Source organism: Petaurus breviceps, unplaced genomic scaffold (assembly GCF_028583685.1).
Source record: "Petaurus breviceps papuanus isolate PSGF00001 unplaced genomic scaffold, PetGlider_PUasm1.0 174, whole genome shotgun sequence".
Lineage (NCBI taxonomy): Eukaryota > Metazoa > Chordata > Mammalia > Diprotodontia > Petauridae > Petaurus > Petaurus breviceps.
In genome coordinates, this window is record NW_027185761.1 from 41,996,766 (window position 1) to 42,014,380 (window position 17,615).

Below are 17,615 nucleotides of genomic sequence, written 5' to 3' on the forward strand. Positions count from 1 at the left end.
AATTATGTTTCTGGGTGGTTTTTTTTTTGTACTTAATGGCTTTTGTAAAATGGTTTTAGAAACTTGGGCTAGTCTTTCTGAAGTTAGAATGTACATATGTCCCAATGAAACTGAAGGAAAGTGAAAAGTCTTAGGCCCATTATCAAGTGATGTCTTTCTGGTTTTTATGGTCTCTTCTCTAGTAACCCCTAGGCTAGGTACTTGGGTACCTGTGTAGGTATCACTTTCAGCTCAAGTAATTTTCTTTAGATCACGATCAGAAATTAAATTTGCCCTAAAAATATTAGTATTAGGGCTTGGTTTATCGTGGTTGCAAAAGAATAATCAAATTGTATCAGTCATCTCTCATGGTACCACTTATTAAATTGTAGAATAAGTTTACTTTTTCCTTATGAATCATCATTTTCAACTTTATATCCCACCATTTAAAACATTTTTATTTAACATTCTTTTTTTTCTTCCAACCATAACTCTTTAGAGAGTTGATTATCAGCAAAAATAGGACTTAGCCCTAAGGAAGCTTCTGTATGAAAGGCAGAATAAATATGACAGAAATGAAGTCACAGCATCTTTCCTACTGCTCATCCAGTCTCTGATTGGACATCAAAGATGACCAGATTCAAAGTGGACCGAGTTGTTTACTGCAGAAACACTTCTGGGCAGAGTTAAAATGAAACAAAAAGCAAGCAACCAACCAAACAAAAACAAAACAAACAGAAAAACCTAAATTGGATAGAACTGAATTTGCTAAAACTGGAACCAAATCAGTCAGCTAATTTTTTCCTGAACTTTGAGTGGAGAAGAGAAGTGGGATACATGGGAGTCTATTTCCAAGAACAGTGTGACATAATGGAAATTATGTTTCAGGGTGGTTTTTTTTGTACTTAATGGCTTTTGTAAAATGGTTTTAGAAACTTGGTCTAGTCTTTCTGAAGTCAGAATGTACGTATGTCCCAATGAAACTGAATTTTGAGTCAGAGGACCTGAGGTTAAATTCTAACTTTGCTTTATATTTCCTGTGTGAAATACATCTTACCTCACCTCTCTGGGCCTCAGTTTCCTCATCTATAAAAGGGGGTTGTACTAAATAATTTCTACCACTCCTTTCTACACCTATACTTTATTACCATGATAAGAAATAAGAAATTTAAAAAAGCTATTTAAGTTAAACTGTATCTCCAAGGTTTCCCCCAGTATAAGCACCACCCTTTAGTTTGATTCTCCCTTGAAAAGAAAGAGCCCCTGAGGTTACTAGTTAATGTATGCTTGGACTTTCTTGTTACTTCCATTTGTTTTCACCCTAGAGACGTCCAACTTCATGATGCTACTCTTAGGCTGTACATGGTACAGACAAGGAAAACTAACTTGGAGCTTCTATACAAGAAAGCCTCTGCCATCAGAACTGCAGTTAACGAATCAACGTGATCTTACTGGGTCTCGTCATGTACCAGGCACTGTGCTAAATGTTAGAATCCAAACAAAAGCAAAAATGACCCTTGACATCATAGAGCAAGATCATGTTGAGTAGAGGGAAGGTCAGTTTGGAGCAGAAAGCACGAGCAGGTGAGAATACTGGGGCAAGGCTCCTGGCAGGAGGTGGGGTTTGAGCCGAGTTTTGAAGGAAGCCAGGGATTCGAGGAGCAGATGAACGTTCTAGGCATTTTGTTAACGGCCAGTGCCAAAACACACAGAGGGACGATGGAGCATCGTACAAAAACTCTGCCTTTTCTCTTTCTCTCTCTCTTTTTGGATGCATTTGAGGTTGTGACTTACTCAGGGTCACACAGCTATTAAGTGTCTTTGGTCAGATTTGAACTCGGGTCCTCCTGACTCCAATGTCAGTGTTCTATCACTGTGCCACCTAGCTGCCCTAGGTACTCTCTTTTTTAGCCATATGGGCTAGTGCCAGCAGCACGTCAAGGGAGTGACCAGAAACTATTGGTGTGTGGGAATACTCCACATTCTTCTGTCAATCCAATGTTTCTCCTATCTTTACTGCACTCCTAGAATCTTTTTGAAGGAAAGGATAAAGGATAAAAGGTTCTATGGAATTGTTTTTGCAGTTCATCATGTACAGGCAGCTAGGTGGTGCAAAAGATAGAGCACTGGACTTGGATCAGGAAGACCTGAGTTCAGGTCCTACTTCAAACACTGTGTGACCTTGGGCAACTCATTACATTCTGTTTTCCTCAGTTTCCTCATCTGTGAAATGGGGATAACACCCTACCTTCCAGAGTTGTTGTAAGGATCAAATGAGATAATATTTATAAAGCACTTTGCAAACTTTAAATAACTATATAAATGCTGTGTTGTTTTCATTATCATCATCATAAATGGTTTCTCTTTCCATAACATTTGCCCTACTGAGTCAACCAACTTATAGTGGATGGAGCCCAATCAGTAAGTTCTGGGGGTGATGATTGTCTGTACCTTCCATAGGAAGCTACTATGATGTGATATGATCATATCAATATCTATCTAACTTAGAATAGTTATATTATAATAAAATAATAATAATACAGTATGATGTACAAAATACAATAAAATGTACATATGATTATTTATAATCCTATATGAGGAATTTTTTAATACCCACACTTTCTATAATATAGATTTCAACCAATCTATGTCTCGACTTCTTCTAATCCTATGTAATGCTGATCAGTGTTTTCCTGTAAATCACCCACAGGTGAATATTTCATTTTAAATTTGCATATCATTTTCACTTGGGGAATCTACAGAATTAAGGAGCAAGGGTGAATTTCTAAATGAGAAGATCTTTGGTTGAGTCAATAGGGATGAAATAGACAAGGCTGTAGTTGTTTTGCCATGTTCAGCCAGCTTCCCAATTGATGATGTAGTTACTAATCAACATTTTCAATCCTCCCCCCCCCATTTAAAATTTATTATATATTTTTTACATTCTTTCCTTTTTAAATTTTGAATTCCAAATTCTTTCCTTCCCCCTTATACCTTGGCCACCCCATTGAGTAAAACATTTCTGTTACCCAACTGAATGTGTGTGTGTATGTATGTATGTATTCTTCCTTCTTTGAACCAACTGAAATGAGAATGAGGTTCAAGCACTGCCTGTCACACTTTCACCTTCTCCATTTTCTATATCACGTTTACCTTTTTATGCTTCTCTTGAGTCTTGTGTTTGAATGTCAGATGTTCTATTAAGCTCTGTTTTTTTTTTCATCAGGAATACTTAAAAACCCTCTCTTTCATTAAATATCCATTATTTTGGTCTAAAAGATTGTACTCAGTTTTGCTGGGCTAGTTTTTCTTGGCTGTAATTCTAGCTCCTTTGCCTTATGGAATGTCATAATCCAAGCCCAAACCTTCCACTCCTTTAATGTGGAAACTGCTAAATCTTGCATGATACTGACTGTGGCTTGATGATCTTTGAGATGTTTTTTCTCATTGCTTAGAATATTTTCTGATTGTTTTGGGAACTCTGGAATTTGTCTAATATCCCAAGGAATTTTCATCTTGGAATTTCTTTCAGGAGAATGTCAAATTCTTTCAATTTCGATTTTACCCTCTTGATCTAAGACATTGCAAAAGCTTTCCTCGATAATTTCTTGAAATACAATGTTTAGGCTCTTTCTTTGATCATGGTTTTCAGATACTCTAATAATTTTTAAATTATCTCCCTTTAACCTGTTTTTCAAATCAGTTCTTCTGATGAGATATTTTACATTTTCTTTGATTTTTTTCATTCTTTTGACTTTTCTTGATGTCTCATAGAATCATTAGTTTTCACTTGTGCAATTCAAAGTTTTTTCTCTTTTGTTTCTTAATAGTATTTTATTTTTTATAGTTTTTACTATTCATTTTTGTACATTTTTGAGTTCCAAAATTTTCTCTCTCATTTCCCTCCCCCCTCAGCAAGCCAGCAAACAATCTGATATAGGTTATACATGTACAGTCTTGTTGAACATATGTCCTCGTTAGTCATATTGTAAAATAAGAATCAGAATAAATGGGGAAAAAACATGAGAAAGAAAAAAAAACAAAAAACAACAAAAAAAGTGAAATTAGTATGCTTCTATCAGCATTCAGACTCCATAGTTCTTTCTCTGAATGTGGATAGCATTTTTCATCACGAGTTTTTTGGAATTGTCTTGGATTGTTGTGTTGTTAACAAGAGCTATGTCTGTTATCATTGATCATCATGCAATGGTATTGTTACTGTGTATGTGTTCTCCTGCTTCTGTTCACTTCACTCAGCATCAGTTCATGAAAATCTTTCCAGGTTTTTTTTTCAATCTACCTGCTCATAATTTCTTATAGAGTAGTAGTATTCCATTATATTCATTTACCACAACATGTTCAGCCATTAGATGGGCACCTTCTCAATTTCCAATTCTTTTCCACCACAAAAAGAGCTGCTATAAATATTTTTGAACATGTGAGTCCCTTTACTTTTTTATGATCTCTTTGGGATACAGACCTAGTAGTGGTATTGCTGGATCAAAGGGCATGCACAGTTTTATAGCCAACCAATAGTTGGCATAGTTCCAACCAATTCTAATTTTTAAGGAATTAATTTCTTCATTAAGTTTTTCTACCATTTCCTCCCCATTTGGCCAGTTTTGCTTCTTAAGGAATTATTTTCTTCACTGAATTCTTATAACTCCTTTTACAGTTTCTTCCTTGAAAAATATTTTTGCCTCTTTTAGCCTTGAGCCAGTTCTGTTTTTTTAAGGTGTGATTTTCTTCAGTATTTTTTTATTCCTCTTTTATTAAACTGTTAATTTTTCTTTTCATAATTTTCTTGCGTTACTCTCATTTGTTTTCCCAATTCCCCCTATTATTCTTATCTTAAAAACAAAAACAAAAACCCTCTTTTAGGAATTCTTATTGGGTTTAGTATAATTAGCATTTTTTTCTTTGAGGCTTTGCTTGTAGCTATTTTCAAATGGTTTTCTTCTAATGAATTTATGCGTTGGTGTTCTCTGGCAACCTGGTAGTTTTTTTTTTATGATCAAGTTCTTTGTTTTTTGTGCCCTGTTTCAAGTTTCTGGCTTCTTGTGTTTCTGGAGGTCTGCAAGTTATTGGTGCTTCCAGTGGTGCGATCCAGGGAGAGTTGTGGTGTCTGATCTCTAGTTTTAACCAAGGAAGGGCCACTGCTCTTTTGCAGCTACAAGTGCTAGTGATCCTCTTCGACCTGGAACTGTGACCATATCCCCTGCTTTCCTGTAGCCACAAATGTTACTGCTCCTATAATCAGAACCAGGACCTGTTTTCCCTTGTGAATGAACAGGAATATTCCTTTCTGCCTTGGCACTGTGACCTAGAACTGCTTATGGGCAACAGAGTTGCCAATTTCTACCAACCATACCTAGTGCTAGCAAAAGGAGCCCTGAAATTTCTTCCTTACCATTTGTCTGACTTCCCTGCCATCTCTGGGCTAAGAGCTCCTAAAAATGCTGCTTTTGCTATCACAGCTAGACTTCACAACCCACCGCTGGTGGTGCTTTTGGACTCTGGGCTCGCTTCAACCTGTATCACAGACCTCTCCTAACAACCTTCTAAGTTTTCTTAGGGTGGAAAAATATCTCACCCTGATCTTATGTTGGTTCTGCAACTCCAAAATTTGATGGGAAGAATCATTGTAAAGTTACTTGGAGAGGAATGTTTGAAGGGTTCAACTGGGTTACTGCTTGTTGACCACCATCTTGGCTCCATTCTCCAACCTTTTCAGTTTCTAAGTGATACAAGTACTTTGGTATCACAATCAGGGTTCTGCTCTTTTGGAGAGAGAGAGAAAGAGAGAGAGAGAGAGAGAGAGAGAGAGAGAGAGAGAGAGGTGATAGATCAATTGATTGATAGATGATAGAAAGAGAATATTATTTTTAAGCACTTACTATGTACTAATTATGGCACTAAATGCTTGGGTTTAAAAAGGGGGAAATAAAAGGTAGAGGAAGGAAGAGTATTTGTGCATTTGGGAATAGGCTGAGGGATGTGGCAGGTGAAGAAAAGGAAGAGAATTCTGGAGAGTCCAGGCATAAATGAGAGAAAGTATGGCCGGGGCCCTTTCTAAAATGGTGGTCATAAAGAAGGCATTGCCAATGATTGGAGGAGGGCCCCAAAGGTTTTTCTGGGTGTCAGTGCTGAAAATGAGGAAAAGGGTGTGTATCTTAATAATACCATAAATTTTTAAATGAACTTTTTAAAAAATGGTGAAAATGGAAAGCACCATCTATATAATCAAGAAAAGTAGGACTATCAGCAATAGAAAAGCATTAGAATTATTGTCTGATATGTAAAGCTGCCCATATAATTAATCAGTCATTCATTTAACAGGGAAATCTAATCATAAGATGAATTTTTGGGGAGAACAGTTTAAAAATTTCTCAACATAATTAGTGTCAGAAATGAGGGAAATAAATGAACAATTTCATGAACTATGTCGTTTCTCAATTATTTATGCTGATGTTCTTTGTGCCTCTCCTGCTTAGAGTAATTAATAGCAGTTACCTGGGGCAAGCCACACATCCCAAAACTCCTCTTTGGAAGTAGGAGAGGCTTGGGCTTGATTTTTCAGGTCACCATGTAATAAAATGTTGTGATTTCTATACTTTTCATTCTGATTTGTGATTTGAAGATCTTTTTGATGGTTGACCTGACAGCTTTTTGGAGAACAAACATTTCTCAGTTGATACGAGGAAGGGAGACTCCACTCACTGATAGCTGCTCCCATGGCAGCTGTCTAGGGCACTCCATTTGTATCATTCTTCTTTATCTGTCATCTAGAAACTGTAGGATGGGAAGGGAATATGTGTTGCAGAGAGGATTGGTGTTTGTTGTCTATTTCAGCAGTCTATTGCAAAAAACCAGGAAGTTTATACAGGAGGACAATTTTATGGTAAGTCAGATCTATGTCTTAGGCAAATAGAGAGACAGCTAGAGTCTAAGCTCTGGTTAATTTTCTTAAATTGTCACTATATATGTTGACATTCGAAGGAATTGATGTCCAAATGACATATTATCAGAAGATCAAACCTATTTTCTTCTGATACTGCATTCTCTCCCCAATGGCTTTGTACTTTTTATTTCTGTATGTGTTCCACTGAGTTCTGATTTTTTCTAAGTATCTTTCTATTGGCAATGATCTTTTTCCAATAAGTTCCTCCCAGAAAAACTTGGAAATGAGGGTGTTTCCAAATTTTCTGTATATTCCTATTTTAAATATAAAAATCTAAGAGGAATAGGACTTCTGTTAAACATTCAGACTGATCACTTCTGGTGTGGTAAGACTATAGGTTTATTTTTTAAATCAATTGTCTGATACAGTAATTTATCTTATTCTTTATTAAGATTATTAAGATCTTGGTTATTAAGTTTAGTTAAGATCAAATTTGAAACTAGGTAAATGCATAAATTAACTTAACAGCAGATAGCTAGTACTTTGTATTTGCCTTGTCCAATTCACAGTCAAAATATGCTAATTGTTTAATTTTTATTGCATTTCATTAAAATGTTCAAATATACTATCACACCATATTCATCCAGATAAGTTGTTTCACAGCTACATTGTGAGATTGATTAATTATTACATAACTCAAAATGTTCTCAACCTCATGTTTCCTTTCATTTGTGTCTTCTATTCTCACTTTTCTTCATTTCTTTTCCAAACAAGAAAATTACTAAAGGGATTGCTCACTAGATAATTCCTACTAAAATATTAAGGGTTAATAAGATGTTATTAGGGGAGGCCAGGTAGCTCAGCGAGTAAGAGCACCGGCCCCAGTGTCGGGATGACTTGGGGATCGAATCCGGGCTCAGATACTTAGCACCACACCCAGAAATAACTGGCCGTGTAATCTTGAGCAAGTTACTTAATCACAGTTGCTTTTTAAAAAAAAAAAGATGTTATTAGCAAAAGTCCTATTTTCCAAGTACCATTATTTGAAATTCTTATATATTAGTAGTACATTTGATATCATACTCTGACCTCCTCTCTTCACTGCTTTAATTGGCTTGTGACTAATGAATTGAGGTGATGGGAAAACACAAATACCTCCTCTGAAAACTTTCCATTTTGAGATTTCAGAATAGAATTCCAGATTTTGGGTTCTGTATAAAGTGGTTGATTGGATCTCTCTGTAAAATAATTTTATACAAAAAAAAATCAATCACATTCCACAGATAATTTCATTTATACTTTTTAGTCCAAAACGTTTCAGAAATTAAGCTATAGTGATAAGAGGAAATTTACATTGTCTTCTATATCTGCCTTCCACTTGTTCATAAGATTTTTTTTTCCTTCTCTAGTTTTCAGATTGGTTATCCAGTGGTGCTGCAAGTCTGTGTTGATATAGACTTCCTAAATTCTGGCTTAGGTCATTTGATTTTTATTCATCTTAGAAAAATCCATGGTTTTTAGGGAGTTCATAAACATACAACTATTCACTTTGATGTGAATCATACTGTGTTTCCTTATTTCCAAACTGCAGGGGGCAGAGGGCTCATGATAAATGACACATTTTCTTAAATCCCTACCTATTCTGCAGTTTCTTCTTCATGATTGGAGAACTAGAGAAAGAATATAGCCCACTGTGGTCTTTTTTGCTTTATAGGCATCATTCATATAATAACCAAATTCACACATCTGGCATTTTCTTTCTGAGCACAAAAAGAGTCACTTCGACAAAAAAGTTGAAAAAATAAATATTATAATCAGTGAAGCATCATAAATAACTTTTATGTCTAAATCAAGCTATTAAATGCTTTTTTATTTTTTAAGTAGATAGGGGAATAAAATAGCTTCACAGTTCACAAAGTGGTGTACTATTACTGCCTGCTGTGCCCACGAATTATGCCAGCTTTTTACACTCATGAAGTAAAAGCGGATTAGAGCCGTGATCAATGTATTATCCTATATTTCTCATTGTGCATTATATTTCCTTTTTGAGAACCTTTGTAGACTAAATGGCTACTAATGACATAATTACAATTGTTTGTCACCACCATAATGTGTGATTTCCTATCTCATCATGAAGATGTAAGTTAGATAAAGGAGGAGTTTTGGCAGGAAGACAAAGTGCCGTGATTTATTAAAGACCAGATGTGGTGGTTAAAAGCTTTTCTACACAAGACTCAATTGAGTGATGGAAATAGGAACGAGGAGTTCTGTACTCCACACTCAGTGGTTCTTGGGGTGACTGACATAGTTGCTCATAGGGACATGACAAATCAGCTACATGTTTTATTGTGTACATTTCTTACCTTGGAATTTAAGCAAGGGAAGATAGTTAGCTGATACCCAGAAAATAAATGTTTAAAGAAAAATGATAGGATAGAGTATGATGTGTATATTCAATTGACTCGCTGCATTTTAGCAGAAAACTAAAATAACTCATGAGCATTTCGAGTTTTGAGGAGGGAAAATCCCAGTGCTAGAAAAAGAAAGGTTAATATGAGAATTCAAAGAAATCAAAAGCAAGTGGAGACAAGATATTACTTAAGCACTGTTGACATACATATTGCACACATAGACTTGACATATATACAATTAGATTAGATGGCTGCTTCCGAGGAAAGGAGCACAATTTCTGGTTTTAGTATTATTTGCACACACAAAGCTCTGTTAAAATAATATTAAGACCCTGAAGTGATAGAAGCTAAGAGTTCTTCTGTGAAAGGGTTATCAGGGTCTTGAAGGAAAAAGAAAAAAATATATTTATCTTTTTGGGTGACTTTCTCTGAGAAGAAAATGTTAGGTTTAGATTGTGGAGAGCTACATGTAGGTCTATACTTTTAGGAGGAATTTTACTTGTAAGGGTAAACGTAGTCATATGAATGAATGAGGAAATATTAAGTGCTTGCTCTGTGTAAAGGGTATGCTAAGATACAAGTAAAAAAACAGGGACTATCCCTGCCCTCAAGAAGCTTATTTTCTAAGAGGTGGAATTACTGCAAGTTTGAAAGAAAAGGTCTATGGTACTTAAGGGTGAGCTGGCAAAGCTACCTTGAGCATTCATCTTAAAAAAAAGGAATTAGAAGACATACATTCTTCATTTTTATTCTTACGTTTTCTTAGGTATTAACTCCTTCAGGTTGATGGTTGATATTTAACATTTCAGTACTCATGTGGTGAAAATACTTATTTTTTTCCCTGGGCGGGGGGAAGGCAAGGCAATTGGATTTAAGTGACTTGCCCAGGGTCACACAGTCTGACAGCTGTGAAACTACTTTTTAAAAGCCCAGATATTTGTATTCAAGATATTACCTCTGAATAACTTTAATGGATTCAATTGTGTAAATCTTCCCAAACTACAAGTGTTTATTCACAAACTTTGTAGAGCCCAAAATGTAGTATAAAGTTAGATTGTGAGCAATGGTGGCATTTCTTTTAAATACCACTTGTTTCCTAATTACTCTCCCCATAATTCCATTAGCTATGACTAGATAACATGGACTGAAAAGGTTATATCAGATGTATTCATAATGAGAATCAAAGTTAAAAAAGACATGCCTTCCTACTTGAATACCCTTTTTATAAAATTAAACAATATATAATAATATGTATCAGATAACTAATCTGTTAATAGCAGAGAAATATCATAAGGTGCAAGATTTCAAGGAAAGAAAAGACAGTGTTTTATTTCTATTTTTGTAATCATTAGTAATTCATCAATAACAATTTGAGTTTCACCTTATTTAAACTCATTCTCAGTTATATTGCTTTTGGTCTGTTCATAGCTGACTTGCTGCAGATTACTTGAGTTAGAATTGGGTATATATAAGTATTATTAATTATTGCCTCATGTATGCCTGATTTCTTCCCCCTTTTCTTGTCCTACTAATGTTGTTGGACGCGTTTTCAGGGCCACAATAGGCATACCCTTCTACTTTGGCGCTCCTTTTTCATTAAAACAAAACAAAACAAAACTCTTAGGTTTCAATCAATTAAAAGCAATCAGGAATTTTAGTGACTGGGCTGAAACCTAAGCTGATATTCTCTGCTCATTTGATTCTGACAGTGTGGCAGCTTGAGGTAGTCTTCCTCATTCCCACTTCTTTTGATGAATAGCTACTTAAAATTAAATGGATTTAAGTAAACTCTACACATCATAACCCTTATCTGATTCCCAGCAGTTTTTAGCTATTTCTTATGTGTATTTTTTAAAAACTTCACCAAACCTTTTTCCTACTTCACATTCAAGAAAAATATCAAATAGATCGGAGCAAGTTCTTAGCACAGTGTATTCCTTGTGTGCCCGCAATAAGAATTATTCTTGATACTTTATGTCTATGCAATCAATATTGAAATGGGCATAACTATTGTTTGCTAATAGGATGTGAGGGAATGATCCTGGAAGTGTTTTTTTTTTCCTGAATTTAGTTTCAAGGTAAATGTATAACCAAATCTATACCCAGTAAGTGAATTAATAATTTTAGGCAATGATCTGCATATTTCCCCCAAAATTGTCCAGTATGATGTTAAAATGTTTTTTTGCTGTCATTTTTCTAGAATGTGTTAGATTTTCTAGGACCAATTATTGGTCACAAATGTCTGTCAACAAGGTTAAAGGCTGACAAGGTAGAAGAAGGTGCTTATGACTATAGTTCCTGAGTGTTACCGATAAATACGGATGGGATATGCGACTGTAGCTGTATGTTTTTATATGCAGCATTGGATGGGAGATGAGACAGGTAGGTACCCAGGATTTGAAGACAAGGAGAGCTATGGTGGGTTCCAAGAGAAAGGAGGAGCAGATCAGTTATAAGATAATGCAAAGCAAAGCCAACTTCCTTGCCAGTAAATACATAGAGCATCAAGGTGGCACAGAAGATAGAGCACAGGGCTTGAAATCAGGAAGACTCATTCTCATGAGTTCAAATCCAGCCTCATACTTATTAGTTGTGTGACCCTGGGAAAGTCACTTAACCCTATTTGCCTCAGTTCCTCATCTGGAAAATGAGGTGGAGAAGGAAACAGCAAACCACTTTAGGAGCTTTACCAAGAAAATCACAAAAAGGAGTACTGAAGAGTCAGAAATGACACGACAACAAGTATATGGCTAGTCATTTGTGGAAAATGTCAGCAAGGTTGGTGAACATAAACAGGTAATAGGAGGATAGTCCCCTTGAGGTAAGAAACAAGAGTTGGATGCTGTGGATGAAGAAAGTCATGTAATAGAGTCTTTTTATCCAGAACACTGAACATTAGCCAGCCTTAGAGAATCTTGGAGTCTATTTCATATGAGTCATCTAAATTTAAAAAATGGCTGGATATGAAAGATATAAGCTAATTCACACTGGATAGAAAGTCTTTAGGAAGGCAGAGAATGGAGCCCTTATTCACACAATTGCTTTAATTTTTCAATTGATGAATCTTATATATAGCAAAGTCATGAAGATATTTTATAAATATTAATTTTATTTTATTATCAAATTTTATGTCATTACTTTCATAAAAGAAATTTTTTAAAAAGAGACCATGTTTATCTTATTCCTCCAAAGAATCTCTGATGGTTAATTATGATACGTGAACCAATACACTCCATTCATATTTGGGATGTTAGAACATATACCTAGCCAGTGAAATCTCTGGTCTTCTACCTCCTAGCAGAGTGGTTTTGAGAGTATGCCCTCTATAATGAATGTTTAGGTTTAAAAATGCATCTCTTACACATATATAATACATATCCTTTAATGTAGTCATACTTGGTGCTTAAAAAAATCTCATCCTTGAATCAATGGCTGCTCTTAGAATTTAAGATTCCTTTGCATCAGATCTTACGTTGGTATGTGAAAATGATGCCGTATTTCGCTTCCTCAACAAGACCTTTGCCCCTTTCCTGGGCTGCTGACTCTCAAGCAAGACTTGTCTTTGATTTTGCCATTTCTGAGGCAAGCACAGACAAGAACAAGATTCCAGGCCAGTAGCCCATTACTGTTGTCTTAGTGAGCTACTCAGAAATTCCTGCCACTGCAAAATAAAGTAGATCCAACATTGGCTCAGAGAAATGTCACACTGGTTTGGATTACTTTTACTGTAAAGAAATGATCATCTTTTATCTTCAAAAACAATAATGTCCTTCAAATAGATTCTTTCTGGTCTAGCCATAAACTTTAAATCAGATTAAAAAAAACTATTTCCCCATTTAATTGGTTTTCTTCCATGTTTAAATCATTTATTAATATTAAAGCATTTTTAAAATCGAGTACTTCATTTGTTTTACTGGATTGTCTTCCAAAATTTGAGGAAGTCATTTAGAATAAAAGACATAGGGTAACTGGAACATGGATGGGAGAGAGAGCTTGGACATGGTGGTCAGACCTGAGTGAGGCAGAAGCTATAGAGGAGGGCTAGATGGATGAAAGAAGGCCACAAAGAGAAAATGATCATAGGATGTACAATCACTGCCTGGTGTTCCTTACACACTATTCTTTTGAGTTCCTTGCTTTTTAAAGGGAGTTCAGGATAACTCTACTTGAACCATGTGGCAGTCTACTCAGGACCAAAAGATAAGAAGATTTTTAAAAAGAACCGGTAGCAACAGTGTAATGGGAAGAGCCAGAAGACATGTAACATGGGCCTGAGAACAGCATGGCATGGTGGGAGCCCATTTTGCACTCAGGAGGACCTAGGTTCAAAACTCCCCTCTGACCTGTATTGGCTCTGGGGTCTTGGGGCAATCAGCTTTACCTCCCAGTAGCCTAAGACAGTTTCTAAGGCTCTGAATTGTAGAACATTTGCTGATTTTCAATGAGGACAGCCTGGGTAGGTGAAAGAGAAAGGAAGGAGGAGTTTCTTTCCTAGGAGATTCCAATATAGATGAAACCACAGAGATGGACTGTTCTGCCCTCATCCACCCCCCCCCAAATAGTCATTCAGTAAGTGCCAGGCATGGGGATATTTGCCAGACTAATATATTTTGGTAGGAAAGCAATTTGTAAATCTTTTAAGTTCCTTAGAAATGGCAATTTTTTATTTTAAATATTTAAAGATGTTCTTTGAAAATTACCTTGAACGCTTAAACAGAAAATTTGTGGTTGAAAGTGAAGAAAAAATATTAATCACAGAGGAAAATGTATAAGCAGCAATAGATGATCTTTGAAGGATATAAGACTTAAGGCACTTTTAAATTTAAGGTCAAGGAGTTTGCTCCAAAGAGAGGTAATCAAGAAAGATCCAAATTCTTCAAGGGCTTCTGGGCCAGATTTATTCAGATGTTCTATGTTCCCACTTGACATTAGAGTGAATTGTTTTGGTCCACTGAAGTTGACTGAGATGGATATAGAAGGCTAGGTGGACTACCAGCCAGACTTATGGCTCTTTGAAGTATGGGTATGTAGTTTTAATTTGGCAGTGTATAAAGATGCCTTATTAGCATTTTCTTGGGCTACCAAGACTTTATTGCCAACTTTGGGGAAATTTAACATGATGCTTAGAAATCATTTTTGAGTTTTACTAGAAAACATATTAGCAGTGGCCTTCTATTATTTTAACTATGACCTTGGAGATTGACTGTGTCATCTTGGAAAGGTTTTTTTAAAAGCAGAACTTTGTTTTAACACCAGTTTTTATAGACATCAAAGTAATACCATTGTTATCTAATTAGCATCCATTGTGTAAATGTATGTGAGATTAGATGGGGCAAGAGTTTATGAAATTACAAATTGTGACATTTTATGAGTTTTTTTTATCATGAGTCTTAGGCAGTCGCCATTACTTAACAGCTTGAAATGTGGACTTAGACATTACATCATGTAAAAACCAGGAGACAGAAATGAGGATCAATTTTTGATTATAATGAAGTTTTAATATGAGGCATTTCTGTAAATGTGTCATGAATATGAGTCACGTATTTCATACCAAACCTGACCTATTATGACTGTGATTCTGTATCAAGAGATTTTTGTATATATTAAGTCCTAAAGCAGTTCCTTGGTTTAAAATGATTCATACTGAGGTCTCCTTTTATGTTTTATAATTAAATAAGAAAATATTGCTTATACTTACATTTTTACTATTCCTGTGCATATTATAATTATTTCCTTAATTTCACCCATAAAAATAGTCCATTTCTTCATTAGTAAATTACAAGGATATCTCAACAAAAAAAAATTTGTTTCAAGGTGGCTTCCCATCTCTATTAAGAATTTCAGTTTGGGATTTTCTCATTTCTTCCATTTGTTCCTTTTGTAAAATGTGAAGATACTTTCTACGTAAATTAATCCCTTCAAAGAAGCAAAATAACTTCCTTTAAAGAAAGGGTTATTAGAGTCTTATTCTTTATAATCTTAAATACCACTTGTGTTAGCCTGAACAATACAGGAAAAAATTACACTAGTTAAAAAAGAATGATTACCAACCAAGGCCAAGTATGTTACAATTATATGTTCATGGAAAAGTGAGCTTTCTACTGGGAAAAGCGTGATATGGATTCTCATGAAATTTTCAAAGTTTAAGTATTTTTGTAAATTAGGTTGCTCCTAGTTAAACAGGTGGCTTTAAAGGCTGGTTTCGCTGTTGTTTTAATCATAGTTTAGTTACCATGGAGAAATATGCAAGTTAGCATTTATACACAGAAGTGAAATTTATGCTGCATAGATAATAGCCTAAATTTAGCTTGACTTAAGTTTACCACTTCCTTTTTTTAAAAAAAATTACATGTGTGTATATATGTAACATTTATCTATTAAGAAGTTAATTTCTTTACATTCTAATGATACACATCTGGAGAATTTCTCGTTTTAGCATCCGTGAGCAGTTTTGTCAATATGACCTTTCATCGTGCTTAGAATAATGCACCATATTACGTTTGCTTTGTTCTGATTCTGCTTCTCTCAGGTTTCACAAAAGACTTCGCTAAGTTTAAGTCAATTATGTGGTGTAAAATGATGTTTGGACACTTTGCATCTTAATTACGTGAAAAGTACTATTATTTTGTAAAGAAAATCTTAGCAAAATGTGCAGTGGTGATAGGACCAATCTGTTTTAGAGCCCAAGAATGGTTTTGATTAGCATTCAGACATTCGTCTAAATTTTTTTTTTTTTTTGGAGACAGGGTCTTAATAGTGAACTACTCTTAGTTAATTAACCGTTAGTTGGATAACACATTTTCAGTCTAAATTGATCTTTGCTTTGTGGAATCAAGAATTTGGGAGCTGACGTTGCTACCATCCATTTTCCTGGTACCTTAGAGCGGAGGGCTAAGTTTTCAAGGACAAATGTAGTAAAAGTAGCGTGATCCAACATGAGGTCCCCCAGCACAGAGAGAGCAGCAGATCCCTTTCAACACCAGCTGTTCTCACAGATATAGATTGCTGCAGTGAAATTTTCTTAATATAATTCAGAAAGCTCTAGAGAATTCTCCTAAACAACTGTGCCAACAAGGAAAATGTTGAATTTTTCATCAGCTGCCCAATGCGGAGAGTTAGTGGGCAATCCGTTCATTCATGACCAGATGTTCAGTGGAGTAACACTCTGCAGTTAACTTGAACCTTGTGGCCTGTTTACCATTGGTTGCAAGGACATTGGCAACAACCTGGCATTAGAGAATTGTGCCCTGAAAAAAGTGAAAGACTGGAGAGTGTGTGTCTGTGGCTTCCTGGTTTTCACCAGCGACCAGACAAGGTAGGGAGTGATGAAAGAAAGGAAAGGACACACCATCAATCATCACGGAGGCATGGAGAAAGTCCCTTTCCTTCACTCTAGGATTTTGTCTTTGGGGAGTAGTTGGCCAAATTCGTGCTCTCTTTTATTTAGGAAGAAAGGTGATCTTTGTTTAGTTTGACAGGTTTTAAACTTGGGTGTAAACCATAAAACTTTTTGGTGCGGAGGGGGAAAAGGGCGGGAGGGGAAAAGGAGGTTTCTAATTTTAAGCTACAGGAAGCCAGTTACTTGGCTCTTAGTATTTCAACCCAACTGGGTTCATTCTGGAATTGTAAATATGTGAATTCTCGCTTTAGGTAAACTATATTATAATACTTGGATAATATTTAGAGATGTCACTTGCAGATTCACAATTTCTTTCATATACAATTTTTTTTTGTGCTCATGCCATTTTAGTGTGTTGTATTAGGCACTAGTGCGCAGAAAAGAAAATTATATTGAGTAGGAGTTTTTGAATAAGCAATATGATTTTCTACTTTGAAAAGGATCCTTCCCCTAAAATGATTAACTGTGTTTGATTCTGGGTGTGCCAGCTGGCTAGGAAAGGCAAGGCAGGGTTTGATAACATGTAGTTTTTCTCAGATGGAGGGATCTTGAATTCCTGCCTGCATGGTATTGCACAATAATTTAACTCTTGATTTCAAAGCAGGATGGGGAAATGAAACTACAAATCCTTCATATTTTTTCTGTTTTAACTTGAGGCAAGAGCTATGTGCTAAATGGAAAAGAATGCTACTCTTTATTTTAATTTTTTTGAAAGGAAAGATGAACTAATAGCTAGCACTGAATAAACTTTTCTCTGAGCTATTTAGAGAATTGTGTTTTTTTCCTTTTCCTATAGAATTCTTTTGCTGCATACTCTTACTTTCTTACGCCCAATGGTGGAAATGAGACACAAAGCTAAATACCAGGTTCTTTTAAAGCAAATCCTCACCAGTGATGCTGTTTGCTTTGGCAGTACTTTCTGGCT

General features: G+C 35.6%; 1 protein-coding gene across 8 annotated transcripts in view; it reads left to right on the plus strand.

The window, feature by feature from the left end:
- FOXP1 (forkhead box P1) overlaps positions 1 to 17,615 on the plus strand; it is a 689,298-nt gene that overhangs the window by 222,590 nt on the left and 449,093 nt on the right. Inside the window, exon 1 of one of the 8 annotated variants that reach the window (XM_069084098.1) lies at positions 16,439 to 16,606. The exons of the other annotated variants lie outside the window; for them this stretch is intronic. The gene's annotated coding sequence lies outside the window, so the exon portion shown is untranslated. Of the gene's footprint in view, positions 1 to 16,438; positions 16,607 to 17,615 lie in introns of those variants that run through there. 8 annotated transcript variants of the gene reach the window in all.